The following is a 12,778-nucleotide window of genomic DNA, read 5'->3' as shown; positions in this document are numbered from 1 at the left end:
TGCAAAAGCCCCAATGAAGATGACTTGCATATGTTTGTGCGATGTGCGAAGATCCAGGCGTTTTGGGAGGCCATGAGTAGCTGTTTGTCGAATGCCCTAGGGCTACAGATTGAGGTAAGCCCGGAGTTAATTATATCTGGAAGACTTGATCTGCAAGGTAAGGGCACAGATGATAATGCAAAGCTTATTTTTTATGCTATGCTCTTGGCACGAAGAGAGTTATGTAAACTGTGGGTTTCTCCGGTCTCGCCAATAGAAACGGACTGGTTACGAGCTATGCGATTTACTGCGAAATTGGATATTTCGGATCAAACGAAGAAGAGATACCGATTTTGGACTTCTTTTTTTGGCATTCTTTGGGTGATAGTAGGGTGATTTGGTTTCCAGAAGATATAAATCCAATGAATAAGCCTTAGCCTGCCTCGGCTGGTGAAAGTCTTCTTGGTTATTGAGAAGATCTGGGGTAAGGGTTGACGAGCTGTGGAAGAAGACTCCTTGTCCCTCCCCCTCGATGGGTTTTGCCCGGAGAGGAGTCTCTATTCTAACAAGCATTTGCAATGCAATAGGTCTCGGCATTTACGCGAGTTTGAGCTATTGGCATTGTAAATGACAATATGTTTTATTTATGCTTCAAAAACCCAAACATAAATAAAAGGCATTGTCATTTACAATGCCAATAGCTCAAACTCGCGTAAATGCGAGACCTGTTGCATTGCAAATGCTTGTTTATACCACTGCTGGCAAACGTGCCTGACAAACTGAAGTGATAACTGCTGATAATATTACATGGGGTGGTCACTTGTGCAATCTTGCTATATATGGTCACTATTATAACACTAGAAACATTAGTAGCTCAAAAATATTTATATTGGACATAAGTGGCTCTTATTATATTACAAAAATGGTTTAGCTATACTAAAAGAAGGTTAAGCAGCAAGACCTTCTAAGATCTCATACTTCACAGCGACACACAAAGGAGCCAGGCAGATCCAGCACAGACGAAGGCCCTGTAATCCTGGCGGCTAGTTATATCTGGGTCTTTAAAGACCATTCCTGAGAGCTTAGATGCTGAGGCAAAATTTGTCATTTATTTGTCTTGACTGCGAAGTGTGCCTGGTGGTACTACAGGGCAGCTAGAGATAACTGCCCGTAAAGTAGCACCTGGTGTTGATGCTGCCATCGTCATATGAGCTGTTTCTTTGTGCTTGGTGGCTTGGCAGGTCAACCATAGCAGATGACAAAGCACCCGGTGTTGTTCAGTCAATGTGACCCAGGCCTTGATGTGTTTTGGGGAAGCTTTGAGGTTATGTAAATAGTACAACTGATGGAACAGAGTGTTAACTTGGGGAATGCGGAGCTATTGATGCTGATAAGACTGAAGAGGGAGAAAGAGGCCCTACATGTCAATGTCAAAATGATTCAGGCTTCCAGCAGCATGTAAAGAGAGCAACACCTTCGGGTAAAGTTTGCGCTATATACAATTGCATTAAATAAATAAACATAAAAAAAGCAATCGCTATTGTGAAAACAGCCATACCACATATGCGACACTAGGGCGAGAGAGCGGAATGAGCGGAAGCAGGAATAACAATTAAATGCAGCACTCAATATAACTAACATGTAGGCAGACACAAATCCCGGTCTCAGTCAGATGTGCTTTTCAACCTTTTCATACCAGTGAAATCACAGTGTACCTCTCGCTACGAGCTATTTTCAACGCCTGCCTGCTTATCGCGTCGCGTGCCCCTCTTCAGACTCCCCCTGCTCCCCGCTGCCCTTCCCACGCACGCTGACCAAAACCGAAACTTAAAGCCTATCATGGCAGAGGAGATTCCGACGCGCGCCTTGGGATTGGGTCGCGCGCGTGAGCTGTCTACGTTACAAGCTCACGCGCGCGACCCAATCCGAAGGCGCGCGTCGTAATCCGAAGCTGCCATAGAGAACGCTGCGTGCACGGCCAGGTCTTGTAGCCACATTCCAGCTCGTTGTCGGCTGAGACGACAGCTATAGTTCTCTGGCGAGAACGCGCTTCGCGCGTTACTAGCCGAGACCTAAAAAGTATATAAAGGACAGAAAGTGTGGTTTAATTGTTGGCTGTGGATCAAACAGTTATATTCACTTCCTGGGTCTTGCTCGACAGTGCAGCTGTCTGCACAATGTATCGTTAGCACTTCTGTAAAACACAAGCATTTACAATGCAATAGGTCTCGGATTAATTAAGTTTGAGCTATTGGCATTGCTAAATATTGCAACACCAACTGCAACAAAAGTCTATAAATTGTAGGACAAAAAAATGTGTCTTTTTTTTGTAGCAATGGTGGCATGCTGCGCTTTAGATGAATATGTTTAAAAGTAAAGTGCGCCATACTGCGATTGCTGCAATAGTTAATTGTGGATGCATTAACAATTGATGTGTGCACTGATGGCTGGTGGTGTGTGTGCCTGTAGAAATTGTGCACTGATGGCTGGTGGTGTGTGTGCCTGGTGGAAGTGTGCACGGACGGCTGCTGGTGTGTGTGCCTGGTGGAAGCGTGCACTGACGGCTGGTGGTGTGTGTGCCTAGTGGAAGTGTGCACTGACGGCTGGTGGTGTGTGTGCTTGGTGGAAACGTGCACTGATGGCTGGTGGTGTGTGTGCCTGGTGAAAGCGTGCACTGACAGCTGGTGGTGTGTGCCTGGTTAAAGCGTGCACGGATGTCTGGTGGTGTGTGTGTGCCTGATGAAAGCATGCACAGATGGCTGGTGGTATGTGTGTGCCTTGTGAAAGCGTGCACTGACGTCTGGTGGTGGGTGCCTGGTGGAAGCGTGCACTGATGGCAGGTGGTGTTTGTGCCCGGTGACAGCGTACACCGACGACTGATGGTGTCTGTGCCTGGTGAAAGTGTGCACTGACGGTGTGGTTGTGTGTGTAGTTGTGTGTGTGGTTGTGTGTGTGGTTGTATGTGTGATTGTGTATGTGTGTGGTTGTGTGTGTGTGTGGTTGTGTGTACTTGTGGTTGTGTGTGTGGTTGTGTGTGGTTGTGTGTGTGTGTGTGGTTGTGTGTGTGTGTGGTTGTGCGCTTCGAGCTGGGAATCCTTTTAAAAGGAGAAGTGCGTGCACTGGTGCAGTGTGCGCCTCTGGGTATGCACACAGACACATACTCTCTTGCGCTCTCTCACACACCCATACACACACCCATACGAACACACTCTCACATCACATACACACAAACACACACACACTGTGCTGGGTCAGGGCACAGGACATGCTGCTCTCGCCTTGAGACTCAATAGTGTTAGAGCGCATGTACCCCAGGAGGCACTCGCAACACAGGCGTGCATGTGCACCTCGAGCTGGGAATGCTTTTAAATAAAAGGAGAGGCGCGTACGCCGAATTGCGGCGTTATGATTGAAAGCACAATTCGTGCGGTGCCTGGAGATGATGAGGGGCCTACAGCAGGGTCCTCTCATCACCACATTCTGCCTCAAGGCGGCCGGCATGGCCCACGCATGCTTTGTGTTGGTGCTGAGCATCGGACCAGCGCGCACCACCCCCTGCTCTTAATGAATACTCAATGAGCTCTGCACGGGAAGCCGTGATAGGAAACTCCCGCGTGCACATTGCATATGCAATGAAACCAATGCTGTCATCGTTACTGCGCGACGTCTGAGAGCCGGGGCCACACCATTGGCTTCCAGTTGCCTGGAAATCCTAGACCAGGCGACCGTGCCAGAAACCCAAATGTTTTGTTTTTAAACCTGGAAAGACATTTTCTCTGTTACTCTTTTGTGAGAAGCGGTGGGTAGTTTATTCTCCCCTCACACTTCCCTGTGTGCGTAATTAGGTTTTACACAGTTGTAACAAGCGCAATATAAAAATGTATAATCAGGAGCGACCTTTAAAATAACAATTGCAGGCGACTCAGCACAAAGAGAGTCTGCAAACCAGTTAAAAATGTATTCTGAAGCATGACGATCTGTTAAATATTTTTTGTAAACTGCGGGATTGTTCAACACACTGCTAAAGACTGGATTTGCAACCTGTGTTACTTTTCCCATGTGTGTAATATCCCTAAGATAGCAAAGTGTCAAGATCTTGACTGTTGAGGTCTCACATCTGCTGTAAACCACTGCTTTAACAGTGTGTGAAAACTGAAAGCGCTATTGTAAAAAAAACAGTTGTGCACCCACACTCACTTCTCCTCGGCACTGGCAGTCTCAGAGACCAGTGTGTCATTCTTGCCCCAGCTCCCAGGGCAGCCCCGCTCTCGGCCCCGCCCCCTAAGCAGCCTCCCTGCAGCTGCCATGCTGATCACCAGCCCTGGCTCTGTTTATTGCACCCAGCCCCACCGCTCCAAGTCACTCGACTTCTTCACCACTAGGCGAGACCCCCAAACTCCGTCCTGCAAACTCAATGTATCTGTTCGTTTGCAATACCCCTGTGCTGTTTAATTTCAATATCCTATCGATGTGGTATCCATTGGCTGAGTTGAAACTCCTGTTGATGTATCTTAAGAAGGTCGGCTTCAGTTCTGGTTGTTTAATGTTTTGTAGTTTCCACCCATCCTGTGTTCCTGTAGGAATTATCCATTCTCCTCAAATGTCCTCTGCAGCTGACGATTGGATTTGCGATAGGTGTCCCAAAAGCCATCTTATCTTGAAAACCACAGATGAAAGAGACGAAAAACATTTAAAATTATTTGCCAACTTTGTTCATCAGAGGCCCAAGCTGTGCCCAGAAAGTTAAAAAGTTACGACTTTATTAACTGTAAAGAATCAACATCTGTAGGAAAATTCAAAAATGTGTTGGGGTTTTTTAAAATAGTAATTACCAGTGGGATATTGCTCTGAAACCTTTTTCTTATCAGTTCATATTGTTTGATTTCTGTCAAATTCCATCAATGCTTTACAGGAAGTGCAGCTTTTGACTGTCACTGCTGCACTTCAGCTTCCTTCTAAACATACACCACCCAGGTTTACTTTAAAAGATACCAAATGCATCAGAAGCCACTTCACTGTCATTAGCCGATAGATCCCAGTATACGCTAACCGGCATGCACGTAAAGCCGGCCTTGATCCGCAAGCGCCTGTCTGAGCCTCGCACCGCGCCTCTGGATCTCTTCAGTGCAGTCACTACTGCCATCTGTATTGAAACCGCCAGCGGAAAGAAAAGGTCAGGCCGAGGAGAAACTGATTTCACACTCGACCGGGAAGAGGTATTTCTCACCGCGCGCTTCGCTTACGAGATGGTTCTGTTTCAATCTAGAAGCCCTCTCGTGCTCAGACACGCTCATAAGCGCGCCTGTACACTGGCTGTCAGAGGTTCATTACCGCATTAGGCGCGAGTGATTTAACTGGACCGGCAGAGGCGAGGTGGCGGGTGGTGGAAAGTTATCCCGTAGAACGTACACTCTGGAAACAAGGCGCGAAGCATTCAGAAGCATGGTCGCGTCGGACTCCGATGCGCGCCTTGGGATTGGGTCGCGCGCGTGAGCTGTCTATGTTACAAGCTCACGCCCGCGACCCAATCTGAAGGCGCGGGTCGAAATCCGACGCTGCCATAGAGAATGCTGCGCGCGCGGCCAGGTCTTGTCTCCACATTCCAACTCGTTGTTGGCTGAGACGACAGCTATAGTTCTCTGGCGAGAACGCGCTTCGCGCGTTACTAGCCGAGACCTAAAAAGTGCTGTTGTATTCCTTCCTCTATAGCCAGTAAAAAATGAGGTGGAAAAGCCCAGGGTGGTTTCGTTGAGTTATGGGCGGTGAAAATGCAAATGAGGAATAAAAAAGAAAAAGTTAAAAAAAAACACAGGGGCTAGAAATATATTGGCACTAATATCAGAAAAAAACAGGTCAAAATCGCATAGAATTCCGTATGTATAGTGGAAGCCTTATGTTGTAGGGGCAATTTAGGGCATAAACCGAGAAGCCCGAAATGAAGAGGATTGTGGAAACTCAGGTCCAAAAGGCTAATAAATAGTAGAGAAAGAGGTCAGCAGGCAGAAAGTGGATAGAAGAAATCAGTGTTTAACGAAGAAGAAAGCACATTTAAACCAAACATTTTTTAAACAACATTTCGTACATTGAATAATCATGTTCACGAAAAAATTATAAACATAATGAATGATCAGCATTTCATAAATTGTCCAAGCATTTTCACAAGAAATTATGTGCAAAGAGGAAGAAGCACCAATTAGAAAACCCCTACCATATCTCTTGATGTAAATGTAAATGTAAATGTATAGGCATTTATATAGCGCACTACTTACCCGTAGGGTCCCAAGGCGCTTCGACCGCTGCGAAACCCTTCCTGGCTTCCCTGAGAGATGGTCCCTTAATGGGTATCTCCAGGGTGAGACCAGGCATCCCCGGCGGTCTGGTGGGGCCGTTAGTGAAGATGAGGCAAGCTAATGCCCAGAGTTGCCGAGTGTGAACGCTGATCAGAGTGGGCACCGAGGCGAGAGAATTATCGAGTCCGCTGACCCTGGTCCAGAAACCTGCCGCGCCGGGAATCGAACCCTGGTCCCGGGCCGTCCTCTGCTCTCGGGTCTGCCGCCTCTAACCAGTGAGCCACACTACTTCACCAGTCTCCGTACTATTTCTTCATGTGGTTCAACAATGACTGGCAGGATCTCAATGTTGCATATCGTCAAGGTAACTATCCATATCCTGAGTCAAAGGCTCAAGATTTTCAAAATCTATAATAACGAAAATGTAAGCAAAACGGTACAGAAACAGAATGTGAAATATACATATGAGCTCTGCTAACGGTGTACATGAAGAAATAGTACGGAGACTGGTGCCGCAAAGTTATATCTATACATTCTACACATTAAATAAGTGATGCATACATGGGTATAAACTTGATTTTAGAGTGCGCCACCTCCAGAAATCGGCAGAAGCAGTGCATGTTTGTGGTCGAGAGGTGTTAGGAACCCAGAAGGTATTGAGGTTCATGGTCGATGTTCAGACCATGTTTAACTGTATGTAGACGCATTATCCAAGTTGCCTCAAGCCGTCTCAATCCGAGTTCGCGATTACCACCCCTGATGCTAGGTTCTGTCACGTCTATTCCAAAGAATATCAGTCTTTTGTGAGGCCCTTGCGTTGGACAGGATGCTACATGCAAGGCCATGGGGTATCTGGCATCTCCATTGTGCATCGCCCTGACATGTCGATGATTCGGTCCTTCAAGGACCTTATAGTGCTCCCAACATATTGTTTCTTGCACGTGCATTCAAGAATGTATACAACATAGTTGGTGTTGCAGTTGATTTTTTTTCCAACAAACTTTATTGAGTTTTATCATGTAAGCCATCATTTCAATGCATCTTAATTAAAGCGGATCGAAGAGAGTACAACAGAAGTAGTTACACATGTCAACGGAAGCCAACAGTCCCTGCACAATTCCCTTGCGTCTAATCATACTTCTCGCCCCGAAGAAGTCCCCCAGCTCGGAACAATATATTTTATGTATAGTACAGTCACTAGATGCAAGACCTTGCGTTTGAGGGGCCCCCCTCTCTCTGATCTCTACTGGAGCTACTAACTACTCCAGGGCATGGTGCAAGGAAAACCATTGGTCTTGCTACCCCCCCAACATGATTCGACTGTCCCTCAACTACCCCCCCCCTCTCCCTGGCATGCCACAAAGTGAGTAAACCATAGTAAAACATCTACCCTCCTAGGCTGAATACTGTAAGGTGTGTTCTCCTCCCTCGCCCTGCTCGTGGGAGTGTGTGTCATGGCAGCGGTCGGAGTATAGCAATAGCTAGGGGCCCTCAGAGCTTGTTCCCTATAAAAACCGCGATGGCCCTCTCCCCTTCTGCTGGCCCCTCATCCATCTCCTCCCCCAAACGTTGGAAGTCGTCTAATAGTGCCATCCAAGCTCTAGCATTGGTGTTGCAGATGATGTTGCGATTAATGTTGTATTTGTGTTTATTGAATCCTGTGAACTCCTTGTTGCCATTCAGAGCCCATTTGCAAACTCCACAGAAGCCACATTTGAAAAAACCTTTCGTGTGAGGAGTGAGCCAGGAAGAGATAGTAGTCGCAAGTGGAACAGGAACAGCGGGACTGAGTCTGTTTCTTAATGTTCTATCACGTCTGAAAGTGATCTGGGGTCTTGTTGTTATAAATTCTCCTAGTGTTTTATCAGCTCTTAACGTATCCCAGTGTTTGTTAAAGCTGTTTCTTATTACAATGCTTATCTCGTTGTAATCAGGGATGAGTCTTACTGGTTGTTTTTGTGATGTGATGTTTTCCTTGGCTCGAAGAGGCGTGTTTCTTTCAGTTTTCCCAATTCTCCGTGCCACTTTGTTTATGGTTAGTTGTTTGTAACCCCTTTTAACAAATCTGTTTTTCATGTCGGCCAAACATTTCTTGAATTCTGTGTCTTCACTACAATTCCTCCTTGCTCTAGTAAATTCCCCATAAGGATCTGATGTATAGGATGAGAGCTTTCAGCATGCAGGATGGAATTGCAAGAGGTCTCCTTGCAGTAGAGTCTGCTCTGGAGTGACATGTGAACCTCATGTCCATGTTGTTTGAATTAAGGTGTTCACAGAACGTCTCAAATTTCTCTTGTGATCCAGACCAGAGTAGAAGACAGTCATCATTAATTCTCCACTAATCCTCTATAGGCTCCCTGAATAGCATGCGTCAACAAGCGAGCTATAAATAAATACAAACCTTTGTCCTACTCTATCCTTCTGCTATCATTCCAAATCCAAAAAACTGATTAACCTATCCACCACTTAAAATGTACTTGCATGTTTCACTATACTAATTCAACACTAATCCTCTGTGGGTCCCGGAGTAGCGTGCTACCCACCGAAAAAGCGCTTTGACGCCTCGTCAGGGGTAGTAAGCGCTATATAAATGCAATTACAATACAATACAATGTACCGACCCCAGTATATGATGCAATCTGTCCATGGGGCTCCCTTCTTCCCCATATCCATTCAGATTCAAGTGAGCCCATGTATAGGTTGGCAAAAGAGGGTGAGAACCTCGAGCCCATGGCTACACCCTTGATTTGTCTGTACCATTGTCGGTTGTACATGAAGCAATTGTTGTTGAATATAATCTTCATCATAGATACGATCATATTGGTGTGTTGCCAAAGTGTAGCGGCCTGTTGTGTAGAAACTGTGTGACTACTTTGAGACCTAAGTCAGGTTTAATGGAGGTATAGAGCGATACTACGTCTAGTTTGGCCATGATCATGTCAGGTTGCCATTGAACATCTGCCCAAACACCTAGGATGTATTTAGTGTCTTGAATAAAGGAAAGGAAATTCTTGACCATCGGGTTGAGAAACAGATCTACATACTGTGCTAGTTTCTCCGTGGGATCCCCTATACCAGATACTATGGGTCTCCCTGATGGAAAAGTGGCCTGTTTGTGTACCTTGGGAAGGATATACATCCAAGGGAAAGTGGGTCTTACTACTTTCATGTATAGTGCTTCATCTTCATCATAGAAACCTTGGGTCTGCCAATTGGAAAGGTTATTATTAATCAGAAATGTCAAAGGACCTGTGGGATTGCTGCTGAGGAGTTCGTAACAAGAACTGTCGTGCAATGGAGTCATTATCTCATCGTGATAATCCTTGCTATTCATAATTATCACATTGCCCCCCTTGTCCGCCTCTCTTTTGATGGTGTCCTGCTCTGTGCTCAATGTTTTCAGGGCCAATAGTTCACCTCTAGTCAAATTGTCCTTAGTTATGTGTTTGACTGCACGAAATCTGTTTTCATATCTATCTATGTACTCTAACACTAGGTTATAGAAAACATCCATAGAATTGCCCCCAGGTATTGTGGGTGTCCATTTGGATTTGGTCTTGAGGCCACTAGTGATGGTTGAATCAGTATCAATGTCAAGGTCATGCAGGAGATGCTCTAAACTACATGGCGGATCATCTGTGTCGGTGATAGACAGTAGTAGGTGCGTGTCCTTAATATCATTGATACTCTGAAAGTCTAGGGGATTGCCATTGTAAATGTTCACTGTGCTGTTGTTGCCAGAGGGCATGCCTGAGAAATGTTTTTTGAGTTGAAGTCCCCTAATGAATTTAAATAGATTTATTTTGGACCTTAATAGGTCCCCTGATTAATGAGGATTGAAGCTGAGGCCTTTGCTTAAAAGGGAGATCATGTCTTTCGTAGGTGGTTTGGAAGAGATTCACAACTTGGACTTCTTCCTTGTCTGTTATTGTTTCTTCCCGGCCCCGGACCTCAATTTCTTTTTGTACTGTTCCTTTTCCAGCTCTTTTCCCTCTAAGGGTTTTTTGTCCACAGTACCTTGTATTTGTTGTGTTCTGTTTTCCCCGTCTTATTGTCTATACCTCTCGTAAAAAATTGGATGTGGTTGCACTCTGTTTCCACTCTTACTGCCTTATCGCCCCTGGAAGCATTCTGCACCAGTTGGTCGTATTTCCTGGCAAATGAGAATACTCGACCCTCCCTATATTCTGCCTCATCCCGCTTTAGTTGTCTCGTTTTCCTATCTTTAATGTCATGTTGGTGTTTACTAAGAATTTCAAAATGGTGTCATTCTTCTCTGTCAACTGTTAGGCCTATTCAATAAGGCAAGATTAATGTTGTTTTCCTTATGTTATTTTGCTTCCTCCTGAGTCACTACAAGTATACGTTTTATGTATGACGAGACGCTTCTTTTTGTGTGCAGTGAAGTCACGGTTTATGTACTTTCTGCACCACTTCTAATAGGGTATCCACAAGATTAGGGGTGTTTCCAGAGTCCTCACCTCACTATTGTTTCCTGTTTCATGCGCCTTATTTTGCTTTTGTTTTGTGTTATACCTTATGCTTTGTGTCCTTCACAGCCCTGAAGAGTCACAAGTTTACTCCTTAGTCACGAAACATGTGTTGGCTGGTTTTCTTTCTGTATTGATCTAAGAAACTTGATATAAAAAAAATCATCATAAAGATACTCCTGATGTCGACCTTCATAATTTCTGCACAGAAAGTACTTTGAGTAGTGGTTTTTACACTAAAACCAATACCCTAAACGTGTGCACAGGACTTGGTTCTAACTCACTGTATAGTTCATCCTTCCTTCCTGACCCTAGACACTGGTGCACAGTGCAGCAATGCGTAAGCTGGAGCTTCCCTAACTGGATTTGAAACGGATATCTTTAATTAAAATGCCTTGTGTTGCAGAGCTTCGAAGCGGCACACGTGCAGCAGAAAAGACCTTAAAACCATCTTAACATTATTAATTCTTGAATAAAAGAGATGCACCCGAGATCACAGAGGGTGTCACTTTTACACTAAGGACCCATATAAGTAACAGACTATTTGTAGCTATTACTACCTTTCGAGACGATACATTTCCTTTAATGTACCAGCCTTGTGGAGATCCCTCTCCCAGTAAATAGTAGCAAGATTATATTTTTTTGCACCTTGACAGCAGCAGTAACCACTCCTGAGAAGAGAGTGAGGATGCCCGCATTGCCCTATATTTGCTGTAGCTGACGACTCTGTATGAAACAGGAACCAAACAACTGCAGAAACAAATGGTTTTGAAGCAAGCATGCCTTTAAACCATTTGTTTTGCAGTGTATGCTTGTAAAGCACTAAAGCACTATAAGCAGGAAACGTGGCCAGCCCGGCCCCCAGTAATAAGACCAGCCCCCACCAGCTGCAAAAAAGGCCTCCACTATGCCAGCCCATCGGTAAATCGCCATTCCGGACCTGCTAGAAACCCAGAAACAGTCGCCCAACCCTGTCCAGCTGCTTGCCACTTTCAGGAGCCAGAGAAGAGCTGAAGAGGGTGGGCCGTGGGATCTACCCAAACAAGCATTTACAATGCAATGGTTTCGCCTTTTGAAAAGTTAGAGCTATTGGCTTTGTAAATGACAAAATTTGTATTTATGTGTTGGTTTTGAAAACAGATAAATAAATGGCATTGTCATTTACAATGCCAATAGTTTAATCTCTGGCAAATGCCACTCATCAAGCTGAGACACTCAGCTGCAGTCACAACTGTGGTTTGGAAAAGACACGGACACGCTGGAAGTAAATATAGTGTTACTGGAAATCACAGCACGCATTAGTCAATTTCCTGGAAGAACCTCGATTCTACCAGCAGGGTACACGCTGTTTTTGACCGAGCTGACATTTTTGGCCGCATTCATAAGTGATGACATTTGTAGTGGTGGCCTCGGGCGAATTATTTGGCTTTGCAAGCGAAAAATGAAAACTGGCCCCAAACACCAAGTGTTCATCACATGGTGATAATCACAAGGCGATAATGAGCTGAGAAAAAAAGCAACGGCAGAATGGATAGAAGAGCAAATCGGACCCCCTCGATGTCCCCACCCGGCCCGTCACTTCCCACGCCGCATGACATGCCAGCGCCGCAGAATAAAGTCGGGCTTGGGCTGAGTGACTCATGTCAAGCACTGCATGACACGTGACTGACTGACTCCGTTCTAGCCCATGTGTCCGGGGGTCCGAAGTGTCTGGAATCTCAACTTACACCCGGTTCCACTCTAGTGACGCGCTTCAGTTGTCCACATGTTCTATCAATGTGCTACCCATACAGTTTTGTAAATCACCGAAACATCACCTAGGTCAATTCAGAGCGCTAAGATGTTCGTCTAAATTGGCTTTTTTTAAGATATCTCATATGGAAGGTGTTCAGCTATGGTGACATGGCAAGAAGCAAACATCAGAAACCAGCTAAACCCTGCCACCTCCGTGCAGAGCCCAGACTAGTCCGGATTCCACCACAGCCCATTCTGCACAGACTGTGGGCAGTCCTTTGCCTA

The 12,778-nt window shown here is 45.4% G+C and overlaps 2 protein-coding genes across 3 annotated transcripts in view; one reads left to right on the top strand and one right to left on the bottom strand.

Moving 5' to 3' along the window:
- D2HGDH (D-2-hydroxyglutarate dehydrogenase) overlaps window positions 1-12,778 on the top strand; it is a 1,118,641-nt gene that overhangs the window by 234 nt on the left and 1,105,629 nt on the right. The window lies entirely within an intron of this gene.
- The window catches only part of ING5 (inhibitor of growth family member 5), a 409,877-nt gene that overhangs the window by 385,933 nt on the left and 11,166 nt on the right, over window positions 1-12,778 (bottom strand). The window lies entirely within an intron of this gene.

Source organism: Lissotriton helveticus, chromosome 11, assembly GCF_964261635.1.
Source record: "Lissotriton helveticus chromosome 11, aLisHel1.1, whole genome shotgun sequence".
In the NCBI taxonomy this organism is placed as follows: Eukaryota; Metazoa; Chordata; class Amphibia; order Caudata; family Salamandridae; genus Lissotriton; species Lissotriton helveticus.
This window is presented reverse-complemented; position numbering and strand designations above follow the sequence as displayed.